This window comes from Diaphorina citri, unplaced genomic scaffold (assembly GCF_000475195.1).
Source record: "Diaphorina citri unplaced genomic scaffold, Diaci psyllid genome assembly version 1.1 scaffold2344, whole genome shotgun sequence".
Classification (NCBI taxonomy): Eukaryota; Metazoa; Arthropoda; class Insecta; order Hemiptera; family Psyllidae; genus Diaphorina; species Diaphorina citri.
The window spans coordinates 19748-36117 of record NW_007379768.1 but is presented as its reverse complement, the minus strand read 5'-3'; the positions used below and the strand labels follow the sequence as shown (position 1 = coordinate 36117).

General features: G+C 39.9%; 1 long non-coding RNA gene across 1 annotated transcript; it reads left to right on the top strand.

Annotated features, from left to right (window-relative positions):
- The first annotated feature begins 4797 nt into the window (after window positions 1-4797).
- Window positions 4798-14801, top strand: LOC113471361. Its single transcript, XR_003394092.1, has 3 exons — window positions 4798-4934; window positions 8324-8477; window positions 14694-14801. It is a non-coding gene; the product is annotated as an uncharacterized LOC113471361 (long non-coding RNA).
- Window positions 14802-16370: the final 1569 nt, after the last annotated feature.

Below are 16370 nucleotides of genomic sequence, written 5' to 3'. Positions count from 1 at the left end.
TACCATTTATTCGCCCACCTAAAAAACGTACCATTTATTGGCCCACCTGCCCACATATATTTTTCTAATTTTTGTTTTTATGACTACTTTCTGCCGAAATCCTGAGTGCCGTAAGTGTTCTACATCGTATCTCCGAAACAAACCCAAGGTTCATCAAGGTAAGACACCAGCAATTCTCCTTCTTGCCGTTCCTTCCTTTGAGGTGGTCAGCCTTCAGCTGTCCATAACCCTTGGGATCACACAACTGGTTTGATAGCAGTCTTTAAGCTCTTTCTTTTGATGAAATTGGATCTTGGAAAAGTTCGTCCAGTTCAGACTTATGTGGCGTATGGTAGGTACAGGTGGGCCAATAAATGGTACGTTTTTTAGGTGGGCGAATAAATGGTACACTTACCCTATCATTTCATGATTTTCATGTGCTACATATCTCAAGACTGAAGATCATGTCATGTGCTGGTTGTACTATATCTCAAGAGATGAAAAATGAGAAACGTCACCCAAAAAGATTCAGACCGTTTCTTTGGGACGGCAAAATAATAATACAGGGTCAGAATTAGGGACACGGTCAGCCCAGTGGTAACGTGCTTACTGGCCGTGCAGAAGGTCCCGGGTTCGAACCCCACCATCGAGAAAAACAAGTAGGTACCAACCCACATTTCAATTGCAGAAAATTAACGGTTTGCTTCCTTGTGTAAATGGGAAGCATTGTGTCTTTTCTCGCCCATCTAATGAGAGGCATACTACGGGATGGGCAAATGGGCATGCTACCACACAGAACACTCGAGTCTAATGTGGTTTCTGCGAAATCGATGAAAAATTCATTAAAATATCCTATGAGAGCGAACCCTTTTTAAAATGAGAAGAAATGAAACTGGACTCGAACCACCGACATCCCGACCTCCAGATCCGTATATTACACCACTGAGGTTGGCATGTTTAAAATTTAACGTCTTGCGTCATCTCTAATTCCCGGACCCAAATTTTCGGGCGAAACTTTTCTCTTCCTTCGTTGAAAAGAGAGGGAAACTCCTTATTCAGCAAAACAAAGAAGAGAAGAAGAGAGAGAGAGAGAGAAGGAGAGGAGGGGAAGGAAAGAGAGAGAGAGAGAAGGAGAGAGGAGCGGAAGGAGTAAGAGAGAGAGAAATAGAGAGAAGGGGAAGGAAAGAGAGAGTGAGAAAGACGAAGATAAAGGGAGGGAAGGCGTAAGAGAGAGGGAGATAGGAAGAAAGAGAGAAAGGGAGTAAAAAAGAGAGAGAGAGAAGGAGAGAGACGAGAGAGAAGTTTTGTTATACCTATATTATGCAGTTAATAGTTAACATGTGTCTGAGAGTATTGGAAACACGAGTCAAATAGATGAGAAGATGATATGCAAGATCTACAATAGACGATTTCTTCGAATGTGAAATCAATAATGAGAATATGTCTCTCCCTCTCTCTCTCTCTCTCTCTCTCTCTCTCTCTCTTCTCTCTCTCTCTCTCTCTCTCTCTTCCCCTCCTCCTTTTCTCTTTCTACCTCATTTCTATACAACTTTACCGGTATCCCTGTTTTTCTCCCTCTCTATTTGTCTTTCGCTTCCACTCTCCGTCTGATTCCATTAATGCGTTGCCTGCGAGGGAGCTTTGCTCGGAACATTTGATGTGACGTCATCGCCTACGGGAGCGTATGCCGTGACGTCAAAGTGCACAATTTACCGGATTTTTTTAAATCGATTTATCTCGGGATCTAGAGGTCGTAGAAGAAAAAGAAAAATTCCGTTGGTCTTCATTTTTCCTGCTCTATGACTTTGAAACATCACCCAAGTTAGCGCAACTGATCTATTATGTAATACATAGGTACCTACTTAATATAAGAATGTATCATATACGAGAAGTTATGTATGTGTACAACTTCATTCTGTCTGTATGAAATTTAAGAATGGATTAAACCATGCTACAAAACAAATTTATTTCAGTACATTTGTAATCTTATTGTACAGGGTGCGCCAGAAAAAAACACCGGCAACAGGGTAGTTATTTAGGTTGGTACCTATATCTCGTCATTTCCAACAAGGTTATCTATGTAGGTGAGTCATTTTCCTTCGGCTTCGTTTTCGAGAAATCTACCGTGAGTCGGCGTTTTTCTGGCGCACCCTGTATTAGTGTATTACCTGTAAGTAGGTAGTAGGTACATTACCTATGTATAGGTACAACAATAACAAATTACCTACATTGTTTGAATGTGTTTTACATCTAATACCTCACAAGGGAGCTGTTAGAATGTAGGTAGGTAATGTAGATATTAGATGAGAAAAGCATGTTTGTTTACTTTTGGCTACATTTATGTGAAGTAGCCTTTTCTTTGTTTACGTGTTTACAATTTTTACAGTGTCATGCTGCTAAGCCGTTATGCCGGTATTATTGTAGTCAGTTTTTTTGAGAGAGGGAGAGAGAGAGAGAGAGAGGGAGAGAGAGAGAGATAATCTATAGAGGAAACTGTAACAATGGAGGTTTTATTGTCCCAAAATCGAAAAAGGAGAAGGACGACAGGATAGGAGAAGGAAAAAAACCACCTGTTCCGGTGAACGAAACTTACCTGTATAAGTGTATAGGATAAAGTGCGTCCCCGGCGGGTATAGAACCCACGACCTAATGATTACAAAGCAAGCACGCTACCTTCCCAACTAGACAAGCTACTGAAAACTTTAGCAGTTATAAGTAGGTACAATGACTTTAAGCCCCAAATTTAAACCCCTATAAAACAAAAAACAAACAAACTAACGTTAAAGTCAGAAGCATAGCTAATTCCAACAATGAGATCAGCAAGTTATTACCGCGAACAGAGCCAATTAGTGAGCATCGACAACAAATTTTTGCCCAGTCAGCACCAGTTCTAATTGGGAGCTTTGGAAAAATTCAATTTGGATTTTTTTTTTTATTAAAAAAAAAAAGCCTTAGGAAAAAATAAAATAATAATATAAAAAGTAAAAAATGGAGAGATCGAGAGGGAATTCATTTAGAAATGAAGTCATTTATTAATATCTGTACAGTACGAGCGAAGAGTTGATATACCCCCAGGCCCGAGGACTGGGGATTTAGGGGCCAGGGTTGGGGTTGGGGTACTCTTGGGGTCAAGGTCATCGGGAGAGAGAGACTACCCCCCCCCCCCAAAAGGCGCACCTTTAATTTTTTTTTTCCCCAAAACAAAAGCGCGACCTTTAGATTGTCTTTTCACGAAAAACTTTAATTTATTTGTTCGATCGTTAATTTATTTGTTCATTTATGTATGTATATGTATTTATTTACTTTCTTACTTATTTATTCAAAATAATCTTGAACCCCATCGCGCATCGTCTTAAACAGAATCGTCCTTCCCCTTCTAAAATCACCCCTGTCACGAGCTCACTGTAAAATTCCAGCAATGGTATTTCTTTAATAAATTTTCCAATTGAAAAACGAGAGAAAATGCAAACTAGAGGGAAAAAAATTCGAAATAATTCGAGTGAGAATTGTGATGCGCGCATTCTTCTTCCTCTTTTCCCTCTCGCCCGTTTTTGTCCACGGTTATTGCTTCCCCGGTGATTTTCTGGAATTAGGGGAGCGATGATTTTTTTTTCTGCTTACTTTAATTTATTTTTATTGTTCTTTGTTCTTTTCTCTCTCTCTCTCTCTCTCTCTCTCTCTCTCTCTCTCTCTCTCTCTCTCTTCCTCTTCTTTTTCTAATTTATCTTCATCCTTTTCTAGGTTATAGGTATGTTTTTTTTTCCAGAATTTCTTCTATTCTATTTCTTCCTTTTTTTCGCTCTTTTAGGATTCTTGTTCTTCTTTCTTTCTTTTTTGTGCCCTTCAATCTTGAGAATAATGAGATGAGGAGAGAGAGACACAGAGAGAGAGAGAGAGAGGGAGAGAGAGAGAGACATAGAGAAATCTCCATAGTAGTGTAGAAATCATAGAAATGCAATAAAAATACCATGCATCACTTGAATTCGAGAGAGAAAAATGACAAAAGATATGAGAGAGAGAGAGAGAGAGAGAGAGAGAGAGAGAGAGAGAGAGAGAGAGAGAGAGAGAGAGAGAGAGAGAGAGAGAGAGAGAGGAGAGGGAGGGAGAGGGATGGGGAGGGAGAGAGATGAATTTGGATTGAGAGAGAAATACATAGCGAGACAAAGAGAGCAAGAAAGAATTGTAGAAATGTGAATACATACTTGAATAGGTAAGGAATAAAAATGTAAAAAAGGTATAAAAATTCAGTAAAATAAAATTCAAACCAGTGAACAGTAGTACAACTCAGAACTCAGACTAGGAGACTTCAGACTGCAGATAACCCACATGGGGCCCCCAAAAGACAAGAATTTTGAGTCTATTTTTTTCAAAATTAGACAAACCATTCGAAAGTTATATCACACCTACTGTGCCCTAAATCACCAAAGTATGGAAAAGTATTTACAATTCCACATTTCGATATGATTTGTTTAAATTCAAAATTCTGCTTTTCCATTGGCTATTACACTTGTAAGATACTTTTCCATACTTTGGTGATTTAGGGCACTGGTCGAAAATTTTGTACCTTATGAGGGTAAAATTTACATCGCTAGCTCCCAGAATATTAACGTGAAACAAACAGACATAACTATAGACAAACTGACGGGGAAAAATCGTCAAGTTCAAACTTTATACCTTGGAGTTCACTTTGTTCAATCATTGGTGGATGTGTTCATTCTACCTCCTTTGATCTTACCTATCTATTTGTTCCAGGCAGGGTCTCAGGGGTCAGGTCCCCCTGTCGAGCTCAATTTTTCTCCTTTACTATTGGCCAGGCTCCGAAAATTTGTAGCATCCACCCCCCCCTCCCGCACATCACTGTTTGGACGCCCCTCTCCCCTCGGCAAAATCCTGGATACGGCCCTGGTTCCAGAGGCTATGTCAATCAACATCGATCAATTTTAGAGTATGACTCTGTAAGTATTAGACCTACCTTCAAGCGCACATGTGCAGACAAAGCTCAAAATACCTACTTATGTAGGTAATATGCCTATATCACGAACATGGGAAGTAGGTATTGGGTAAAGTATACCTGCCTACCTGTCTACTCAAAACTCAAAGTCAAGACACTTAATAAGGTACCCATACGTTAGGTAGGTATAATGGATAAAACTTTAGGTAGGTATAAGTGGATGGGTGAAGTAGAAGTACCTTCCTATAATACCTAACTTCCAGGCCTGTATCCAGAGTTTTATCGAGGGGGTGGGGGGAGAGTGCAAACAGCGATGTAGGGGAGGGGGATGCTCCAAATTTTCAGAGTCTGGCCTACAGTCGTCTTCTTTTGCTTCGTCTTTTCTCGTGTACAGACGGGGTCGGCGTTTTTCGTCAGCCTCCCAATCTGGCGTCTGGCCTACAGCAATGGAGAATAATAAAGCCGGAAAGGAGGGGGGCCCGGGCCCCCTCTGCCCCCCCCCCTAAATCCGGTCCTACTACCTTCTTACTTTACAAAGTAAGATACTAAGTAAGTAGGTATCGTGTGTAAGTATAAGAAAGCAAAACTTTTAAATTACAAATTGATCGAAACTAATAAAGGCATATCATATTCATACGTAATACCTATTTAAGTGTAGGCAAATAAAATTGGCTTTTTCAAACTTTATAATAGATCAGTTGTGCTTGCTTGGGTGATGTTCCAAAATCTAGTGAAAAAATTATTGCTCAAAGATCATTTCTTTGGTGGATGTGACAGCTCTACAATTTTCTCACATCTCTCCCTCCTCTCCCATTGAAATTAGTGGATGTGTCGATTTCCCACTCGTATTAGGAGCAAATCAAATATTCAAAGTGTCTTTTTTTTTCTTTTCTCAAGGTGTTATGGCAGGATTCTCACACAGTGAGCTCTTCCACCCAACCAAAGTTATTCCAACCAAGCTATGTAGGTATTCTAATCTTTTGAATAGATAAGGCGTCAATGGAGCAGTTGCAAATGGGTAAAACTTATAAATAAATGGTCGATTTTTATGTAAAAGGTTGGGAAAAATCCAAATCTGAGGTCAAAACTCCGAAAAAATAACAGACTGTAAAAGGTCGAAAATTCAATTTTTATGTTGGCTTTGCTCGGGACATTTGATGTGACGTCATCGCCTACGGGAGCGTATGCCGTGACGTCAGAGTTCACGATTTACCGGAATTTTTTTAATCGATTTATCTCGGGATCTAGAAGTCGTAGAAGAAAAAGAAAAATTTCGTTGGTCCTCATTTTTCCTGCTCTATGTCTTTGAAACATCACCCAAGAAAGCGCAACTGATCTATTATGTAATACATAGGTACTTAATATAAGAATGTATCATATACGAGAAGTTATGTATTTGTACAACTTCATTCTGTCTGTATGAAATATATGAATGGATTAAACCATGCTACAAAACAAATTTATTTCAGTACATTTGTAATCTTATTGTACAGGGTGCGCCAGAAAAAAAACACCGACAACAGGGTAGTTATTTAGGTTGGTACCTATATCTCATCATTTCCAACAAGGTTATCTATGTAGGTGAGTCATTTTCCTTCGGCTTCGTTTTCGAGAAATCTACCGTGAGTCGGTGTTTTTCTGGGGCACCCTGTATTACCTGTAAGTACATTACCTATGTAGGTAGGTAATGTATTTCCAACAGTTCCAAAAAGGTTTTCTGAGCCATTTTCCAGGCTTCGTTTTCGCGAAATCTACCGTGAGTCGGCGTTTTTCTGGCGCACCCTGTATATTAGTGTATTACCTGTAAGTAGGTAGTAGGTACATTACCTATGTACATAGGTACAACAATAACAAATTACCTACATTGTTTGAATGTGTTTTACATCAAATACCTCACAAGGGAGCTGTTAGAATGTAGGTAGGTAATGTAGAATTATTAGGTATTATTAATATTTTTTATTATTGTTCTATTTACTTGTACAATGGGGATTCCCCGTAAAATAAATTTAAAAAAAAAAAAGAATTTCGGGAATTGTACATTCCATAAATGTCAATCCGCGGAATTGTCCTTTTTTGAGCTCATTGGGCGAATTCGGCAATTGACCCTAACATACCTACATAATGTTTAAAGCTCAATAAAACTACACAAAAGAAGGTACCTATCTACCTGTAACCTATAACATTAAGGTATCGAGGTGTAGGTACCTACAAACCTACTTCCAGGGCCGTATTTATGGGGAGAGGCTCCGTTCACCGTTTAGGCTCTTGTGGCGTCCCCCTCCTCGATAAAATCCTGTCTACGGCCCTGCTACTTACCTAAACCAAAGTATATTACCTAGGTATCTGCTAAAAGTTTCACGTTTGTAAGTTCAAATCCCCCCTGGTTGGTACTTCACCGTTAAGGCTCTTGGCGTCCCCCTTCTCGATAAAATCCTGTCTACGGCCCTGCTACTTACCTAAACCAAAGTATATTACCTAGGTATCTGCTAAAAGTTTGTAAAGTTCAAACTTTTCGAAAATTTGGAGCATCCCCCACGGCGCTTCACTGTTTGCGCTCTTGGCCCCCTCCTCGACAAAATCCTGGATACAGCCCTGCTACTTATACTAAAGTATAATACCTAGGTATCTGCTAAAAGTTTGCAACTATATGTCAAATTTCAGGTTCCCATCTTTAGCCATTCAAAAAATATTCAAGGGTCCCCGGACTTTTGAAACACTCTGTATATACCTAGGTACCTATCTGCTAAAAGTTTGTAAAGTTCAAACTTTTCGACACACGATTCGTATGTTTCTTTTATGAAAACGAAACTTTCTCGATATACGGGTTTTATATTGGGTGGAAATAATTTAGTGGGGATGAGGGACTGAGGGGGTTAACTCAGGTCAGGGGCGTATTTATGGGCGGGGGGGCAAGGGTTTATCCTTTAGGCTTTTTTTTAAAAGAGGTTTGATTAGAAGGATTGTACCTACAGGAGAGATCAGATATTAAGGCCAAGTCTGCATTCCCAGTTTTTCGTGCCAGCTGAAAATGCTGAATCTCAATTCCTTCAACCTTCTCTAGATTTCAACTTGGCTATGTTTTTCCTTTCGGCTTTTACGTTTAAGTACTTATTTATTTGAGTAGGAAAAATATAGCCAAGTTGAAATCGAGAGAAGGTTGAAGGAATTGAGATTCAGCATTTTCAGCTGGCAGGAAAAACTGGGAATGCAGACTTGGCCAGTGGCCTTAATTTCTGATCTCACCACTTTTATAGGCCGAAGTTCTTGGATAGGACCTTGGCCTTTTTTTCACATTGATGTTTTTGTGGGGGATTTATTTACACGTTAAGCAGCAAGGCCATGTGTGGGGAGGAAAAATGAAATTACGAAAAACACTTACCTTGTTTTATTCAGTTTCAGCATTCTCGGCTAGGGGCACTGACATTTATGTCCTGTTTTCAAAACATCTTTCCTTACGCAGAAAAGGGCTGGAGCAATAGACTTTGCCCTGGGGCCCTGGACAGATTTCTAGTGGAGCCCTGGACCAGGCCCCTCCCACGACCGTAAGGTAAAGGTCTTTAGATATAGGTACAATGTAGAAAAAAAATGTTGGAAAATAACAGAATTTAGAAAAAAAAAAAAACCTTCTCATTGTGTACGAAAGACTTCAGGAAAATGAGGAATCTCTTTCCTGTCTCCCTCTCTTTCTTCTCTCCTCCTTCTCTCTCCCCTCTCCCTCCTCTGAGACTTATATTTGTTTAATGACCTCCCTCTCTTCTTCTTTTCCTCCTCTTCCTTCTCCTCCTCCCCGGTCTCTCCCACTCCTTCTACAACCTCCTCATTCCTGCTCTTTCCCCCGCCCCCGCCCCATCCTCCTACAATCTCCTTCCCTTTCTTTCCCTTTCTCCCACATTTTTCTCCATAATCTCTTCCTCCTTCCCTTCCTACTTTTTCTTCTCCCCTCCTCCTAACCCTTCTTTTTCTTCTGCTCTCTCCTAATATTCTCCTTCTTCTCTCCTCCCCTCCCTCCTTCCGTTTCTCATTATTCGCTTTTCCTTTTCTAAAAAAAAATTATAAAAAAAAAAAAAAAAAAAAAAAAAAAAAAAACCTTCTCATTGTGTACGAAAGCCTTCAGGAAAATGAGGAATCTCTTTCCTCTTTCCTTCTCCCTCTCTTTCTTCTCTCTGTCTGTTCTCCTCCTCTCTCCCTCCTCTGAGAATTATATTTGTTTAATGACCTCCCTCTCTTCTTTTCCTCCTCTTCCTTGTCCTCCTCCCCGGTCTCTCCCACTCCTTCTACAATCTCCTCATTCCTGCTCTTCCCCCCCCCCTTCCTCCTACAATCTCCTTCCCTTTCTTTCCCTTTCTCCCACATTTTTCTCCACAATCTCTTCCTCCTTCCCTTCCTGTTTTTTCTTCTCCCCTCCTCCTAACCCTTCTTTTTCGTCTGCTCTCTCCTAATATTCTCCTTCTTCTCTCCTTCCTATTCTTCTCCCTTCCCCTCCCTCCTTCCGTTTCTCATTATTCGCTTTTCCCTTTCGAAAAAAACCTCTAGTATAATGGAAATAAAGAGTACAATGGGAAATTATATCCTCTGAGACAGCGGTTCATAAAATCATAACCACAACTCACTAACAACTGTAACAACTTACACTCGTATTTATGAACAAGAATGATCGTACTTAGATCAGTCTCAAGTCAAAATTGACCAATCAAATGCCTTGAGTCACACATGGCCTTGCTGCTTAGCGTGTAAATAAATAAATAAATAAATAAATGCCTTGAGACTATGCTTAGCACGAACTTAAGAGCCAGCATTTTGTTCATAAATATGGGTGTAAGCCTGAGGTGAAAGGTGGAACTGTAAATACTGAGGTCTTATCGTCCCGAAACGGAACGGAGGAAGACAGGATAGGAGAAAGCCAGCCGTTCCGAGAACGAACCTTATCTGTTGAGCATAAAGTTCGCCCCTTGCGGAAATCGAACCAATGACCTAGCGCTTCAAAGAAAGTTCCGCTACCCTCTAAGTTAACTAAGCTGGCTGAGTTTAACAGTTCCAATAAGAGGCAAAGTCCCTTTTTCGTGTGACCTCAAAATAGTACAATGGGGACAGGTGTTTTATTTATTTTTTTAAAGAGGTTTGACAGAGGGAACTGTAACTGCTAGGGTCTTATCGTCCCGAAATCGAAGAGAGAAGGAAGACAGGATAGGAGAAAGCCAGCCGTTCCGAGAACGAACATTATCCCATCAGGATAAAATCCGCGTTAGAAATGAAGTTATTTTATTTTTGGCAGAATTAGGTATCATTGAATTTTTCGTATGAACTTTGGGGTGCGACCCCTTGGTTTGGGCTCACTACCCCCAAGGGGCCCGTGACCCACAGGTTGTTTACCGCTCGGAAAAAAAGAGGAAGAGGCTTTGGCAAACTGAACATGGTTAGAGAAAAGAATAGAAATGTAATGATTTCTCCATTTCTCCTCAATTTAATGATTTTAATGCATTTGAACTGGAAATGGGTAGGTATTACTCGTACCTAGGTATTATGGGTAGGTATGTAGGTAGTCTTGATGATAGGAAGGTAGGTAGGTAGGTACCTAGGTAGGTATTAGGGAATGCAATTTTCTCAACAAAAGATGCGGGCTGGGGGCTTTTATGCAAGGAGGTTTTAACCCAGCTAATGATTGCCAAAGGTATAAAAAAAGTAAAAAGTTAAATTGGGTGAATGACTTTTCAGAGTAGGTACCTACCTATCTCTAGAGATGATAAATTTAATTACCTATGTACCTATTTATAAACAAAAGTTACGGTGTAATTTTAATTACTTTACATATGCTTAGATATTTAATTAAATGTTTACCTATGTACCTACTACCTACCTACATAATTTCTACTTAATTAGGTACCTATCTAACCAGGTAGGTATAGGTACCAATTAATAATTTAATTTGAGGGTGATGTTCCAAAATCATAGAGCAGGAAAAATGAGGACCAACGGATTTTTTTCTTTTTCTTCTACGACTTCTAGATCCCGAGATAAATCGATTTAAAAAATACCGGTAAATCTTGAACTTTGACGTCACGGCATACACTCCCGTAGGCGATGACGTCACATCAAATGTCCCGAGCAAAGCTCCCTCGCAGGCAACGCATTAATGTGTTTGTGCGCATACGTTTCTGCGCAGTTCTTTCTGCTCCTCGCTAACGCGCTTGCATAGTGGCGCTACCTAAAGGACGAAAAAACAACTGCGTAAAGTCTGACGTCACACATATTTAAACTCTTTCATTAGAACGGAAAAAAAATTGAATTTTCGACCTTTTACAGTTATTTTTTCGGAGTTTTGACATCATTTTTGGATTTTTCCCAACTTTTTACATAGGAATCGACCATTTATTTATATTTTTTTTACCCATTTGCAACTGGTCCATAAGGTTATAAAATATTTTGTTACTTATTATTATTACTTATAGGTAGGTACATATTACATAGGTATCATTCCTAATTCCTATCAACGTATTTATAGGTAGGTAAATGGTAAAAAATGCACTACACATGGGTACCTACATACCTAGATAGATCAGATTGGTGCACCAATCCCCGATTGTGCAAGCAAGGGAAAATAATTCACAAGTTTTGCGGTCTGGCATTATAAAAATGCTCAAACCTCGATTGTGGCGTTGGAAATTCACATGAAAAAGAAGAAAAAATTAGACCGTCCAATCGTCGAATTTCGGGAATTGTACATTCCATACATGTCAATCCGCGGAATTGTCCTTTTTTGAGCTCATTGGGCGAATTCGGCAATTGACCCTAACATACCTACATCTAGGTACCTATATAATGTTTAAAGCTCAATAAAACTACACAAAAGAAGGTACCTATCTACCTGTAACCTATAACAATAAGGTATCGAGGTGTAGGTACCTACAAACCTACTTCCAGGGCCGTATTTATGGGGAGAGGCTCCGTTCACCGTTTATATAGGCTCTTGTGGCGTCCCCCTCCTCGATAAAATCCTGTCTACGGCCCTGCTACTTACCTAAACTTACCAAAGTATTATACCTAGGTATCTGCTAAAAGTTTCACGTTTGTAAGTTCAAATCCCCCCATGGTAGGTAATTCACCGTTCAGGCTCTTGGCGTCCCCCTCCTCGATAAAATCCTGTCTACGGCCCTGCTACTTACCTAAACCAAAGTATATTACCTAGGTATCTGCTAAAAGTTTGTAAAGTTCAAACTTTTCGAAAATCCCCCACGGCGTTTCACCGTTTGCGCTCTTGGCCCCCTCCTCGACAAAATCCTGGATACGGCCCTGCTATTTACCAAAGTTGAGGGTAAAATTTACATCGCTAGCTCCCAGAATATTAACGTGAAACAAACAGACATAACTATAGACAAACTGACGGGGAAAAATCGTAGAGTTAAAAGTTTATACCTTGGAGTTCGCTTTGTTCAATCATTGGTGGATGTGTTCATTCTACCTCCTTTGATCTTACCTAAGCCAGCCTAGTTAGCTTAGTTGGTAGTGCGTCTGCCTTGTAAGCGCTAGGCCGCGGGGTTCGATTCCCACCCGGGCCAAGTTGGTTCATCCTGACGAAAAAACACCAATGGTGTAGATAGGTGGACCGACTAAAAACGCCAACATGGGAAAAGCTATATACTTTCATTATTTTATAAAAGTACCTAGATTCCTGTCTTCCTTCTCTCTTCGATTTCGGGACGATAAGACCATAGCAGTTACAGCTCCCTCTGTCAAACCTCTTTAAAAAAAAAAAAATATCTTACCTATCTATTTGTTCCAGGCAGGGTCTTAGGGGTCAGGTCCCCCTGTCGAGCTCAATTTTTCTCCTTTACTATTGGCCAGGCTCCGAGAATTTGTAGCATCCACCCCCCCTCCCTTTCCGCACATCACTGTTTGGACGCCCCTCTCCCCTCGGCAAAATCCTGGATTCACGGCCTGGTTTCACGCTATGTCAATCAAGATCGATCAATTTTAGAGTATGACTCTGTAAGTAGACCTACCTTTAAGCGCACATGTGCAGACAAAGCTCAAAATACCTACCTACGTAGATATAGATACCTACTTATGTAGGTAATATGCCTATATCACGAACATGGGAAGTAGGTATTAGGTAAAGTATACCTGCCTACTCAAAGTTAAGACACTTAATAAGGTACCCATACGTTAGGCAGGCAGATAAAACTTTAGGTAGGTATAAGTGAAGTAGAAGTACCTTCCTTCCTATAATACCTATAAGGATAGGAGAAAGCCAGCCGTTCCGAGAACGAACATTATCCCATCAGGATAAAATCCGCGTTAGAAATGAAGTTATTTTATTTTTGGTAGAATTAGGTATCATTGAATTTTTCATATGAACTTTGGGGTGCGACCCCTTGGTTTGGGCTCACGACCCCCAAGGGGCCCGTGACCCACAGGTTGAGCACCACTTGGTTGAAAAAAGAGGAAGAGGCTTTGGCAAACTGAACATGGTTAGAGAAAAGAATAGAAATGTAATGATTTCTCCATTTCTCCTCAATTTAATGATTTTAATGCATTTTGAACTGAAATGGGAAGGTAATACTCGTACCTAGGTATTACGGGAAGGTAGGTTAGGTAGGTAGTCTTGATGATAGGAAGGAAGGTAGGTAGGTATTAGGGAATGCAATTTTCTCAACAAAAGATGCGGGCTGAGGACTTTTATGCAAGGAGGTTTTAACCCTGCTAATGATTGCCAAAGGTATAAAAAAAGTAAAAAGTTAAATTGGGTGTATGACTTTTCAGAGTACCTACCTATCTCTAGAGATGATAAATTTGATTACCTATGTACCTATTTATAAACAAAAGTTACGGTGTAATTTTAATTACTTTATGCTTAGATATTTAATTAAATGTTTACCAATGTACCTCCTACCTACATAATTTCTACTTACTTAATTAGGTAGGTACCTACCTATCGAACCAGGTATAGGTACCAATTTTATTAATAATTTAATTTGGTCCGGATTATTGGATCCGGATTATTGGTCCGGATTTGGGTCCGGATTATTGGTCCGGATTAATGGAAAATAACTTTAAATCCTTTGGTCTGATTTTTTTAAATTTTAATCAAACCAACAAAGAAATTTTATGGCCCATTTCACGTCACAATACGTCATCTTTAATTTTATTTTATAAGTTGTTTTTATTTGTTTATTTTATTTAATTATATTTTTTCAAGTTTATTATATTTTTGTAATTTACCTATTATATTTACCCACCTATTTTTTTAAACACTTTTTCAGTTACTTATTTAGGTATTTAAGTTACTTTTCAGTAGGAAAAAAAATCCCTTTTTTTCAATCAGAAAAAAACACGCGTAAATTTTTTCCCCCTTTTCAAACCACAACGCGACGTATGTTTTCCCAGTGAGACGAATTTCATGACTGACTCAACTTTTGGATTTTCGCTGGGAGAAAACTCCGTCATCGTCAGAATGAGGGGGCTGTTTTAGCCGTTTGTAGCTGTGAAAATTTTCGGGGGAAAACCCTGAAATGATGCTTTTTTGGGGTAAGAAAAGTTTTTTTTTCGGGTTGGAAAAAAGAGTTATACCTAGGAAGGTACTGTCAGTTCTTGTCTTCTTGTCTTTTCTTCTTTGTCGTTTTCTTCTTCTTCTTCTTCTTCTTCTTCTTCTTCTTCTTCTTCTTCTCCTCCTTTTCTCTTTTTCTTCTTCTACGTCTCCTTCTCCTTCTCTTTCTTGTTATTCGCCCTCTTCTTCCTAATTTTGATTTTTTTTTTTGTTGTGAAATAGACAGATCACTGAGGTTAAGGAACGTCGTGCGTGGTTGATGTTTGCACGGGTGACCGCGCGTTGGATCAAACAAGTGCTCCTGTGGATTTTGACTGAACCCACCTGGGCTGGTTAAGGCGGGTATAGCTTGTCACCGAATGGAGACAGTTTTCAGGATCTTATCCAGGATTTTATTGAGGGAGGGGGGGGGCAAGGGTCCATAGAGTTGTGTACCGGGGTGGGAGGGAGGATGCTCCAAATTTGCGAAGTCCAGCCCAAGGTGGAGTACCTACATAGTAAAAAAAATAAAAATAAAAAAAAAACCGAGGGGTCCTCTCGACCCCTTAAATACGGTCCTGGTCCAACTTTATTTATTTACAGTAAAAACAACGCAACTTTCCTGATGGATTTCCTGGAAATTTGTGCTTTTAAAGCTGTCGCGTATTTCAATTGCAATGAGATGAGAACCATGTACTAACTTTAACGATGTACCTTACCTATTTACTTTATTTATATGTACCTATCTATGTACTTACATTATCTATATACTTACTTTATCATGTTAGTCTATGTACCAGTACCTACTTTATTTATGTACCTACTTACTTTATCTATGTTCCATCTGTAATGTAGTATATAGGTACTTTATAAAGAAGAAGATAAAGCCCTCCCTTTCTCCCCTTTCTAGGGTCAGAGGGGAAGAGGGGGGGGGGCACTCTAGAAAGCAGGTAGGGAGGACGCCCTCCCTCCCATTTCAAGCAAGAGAGGGGGGGGACTTTTAAAAATAGGGAGGAGGAGGAGGAGGGTGTAAAACTATGGTAGTGGTGTCTTTTTGTGACACATATAAATTATCTGACTCGAAACAGGGCTGACGCTATGCACAGAATAAGGGATAAGGAGGAGGAGGAGGAGGAGGGTGTAAAACTATGGTAGTGGTGTCTTTTTGTGACACATATAAATTATCTGACTCGAAACAGGGCTGAAGCTATGCACAGAATAAGGGATAAGAAAGTCAAAGAGCTGCCAGCCTAGTTAGCTTAGTTGGTAGTGCGTCTGCCTTGTAAGCGCTAGGCCGCGGGTTCGATTCCCGCCCGGGGCGGATTTTATCCTGATGGGATAATGTTCGTTCTCGGAGCGGCTGGCTTTCTCCTATCCTGTCTTCCTTCTTTCTTCGATTTCGGGACGATAAGACCATAGCAGTTGCAGTTCCCTCTGTCAAACCTCTTAAAAAAAAGGGATAAGACTTGCAACACAGAATTAGGTCAGATTGAAGTTTATAACGTCAAATCTCCATTACTATTGAACTTTGATGGACTCATCCCTGAAAGGGATTCAGCTAAAAAAAATGTTCTTAGAGGATACCTATAAGATTATTTTCTAGTTAGATTTTGCGCTTGAGGCCAGTGGGTTCCCCCGCAGGGCCCCTTTCCCCGAGTGTCTACAGTTCATTCAACCCGTTAACTCCGCCCCTGACTATGTTAGTGCTAAACAAATGTAGTACTCTCATACAGTAAACAGTACATAGGAACACGTAACCCCGGGGTTACGTGTTTTGGGTTACGTGTTTCGACGTGCCGCTTTGACTAATGGAAACTACGTGGTAACGTGGCGGTAGGGTACCCATTTTTTTTTTTTTTTTTTTTTTTTTTTTTTTTTTTTTTTAAAAAGAGGTTTTCCCCCCGGTTTTTTTTTTTTGTA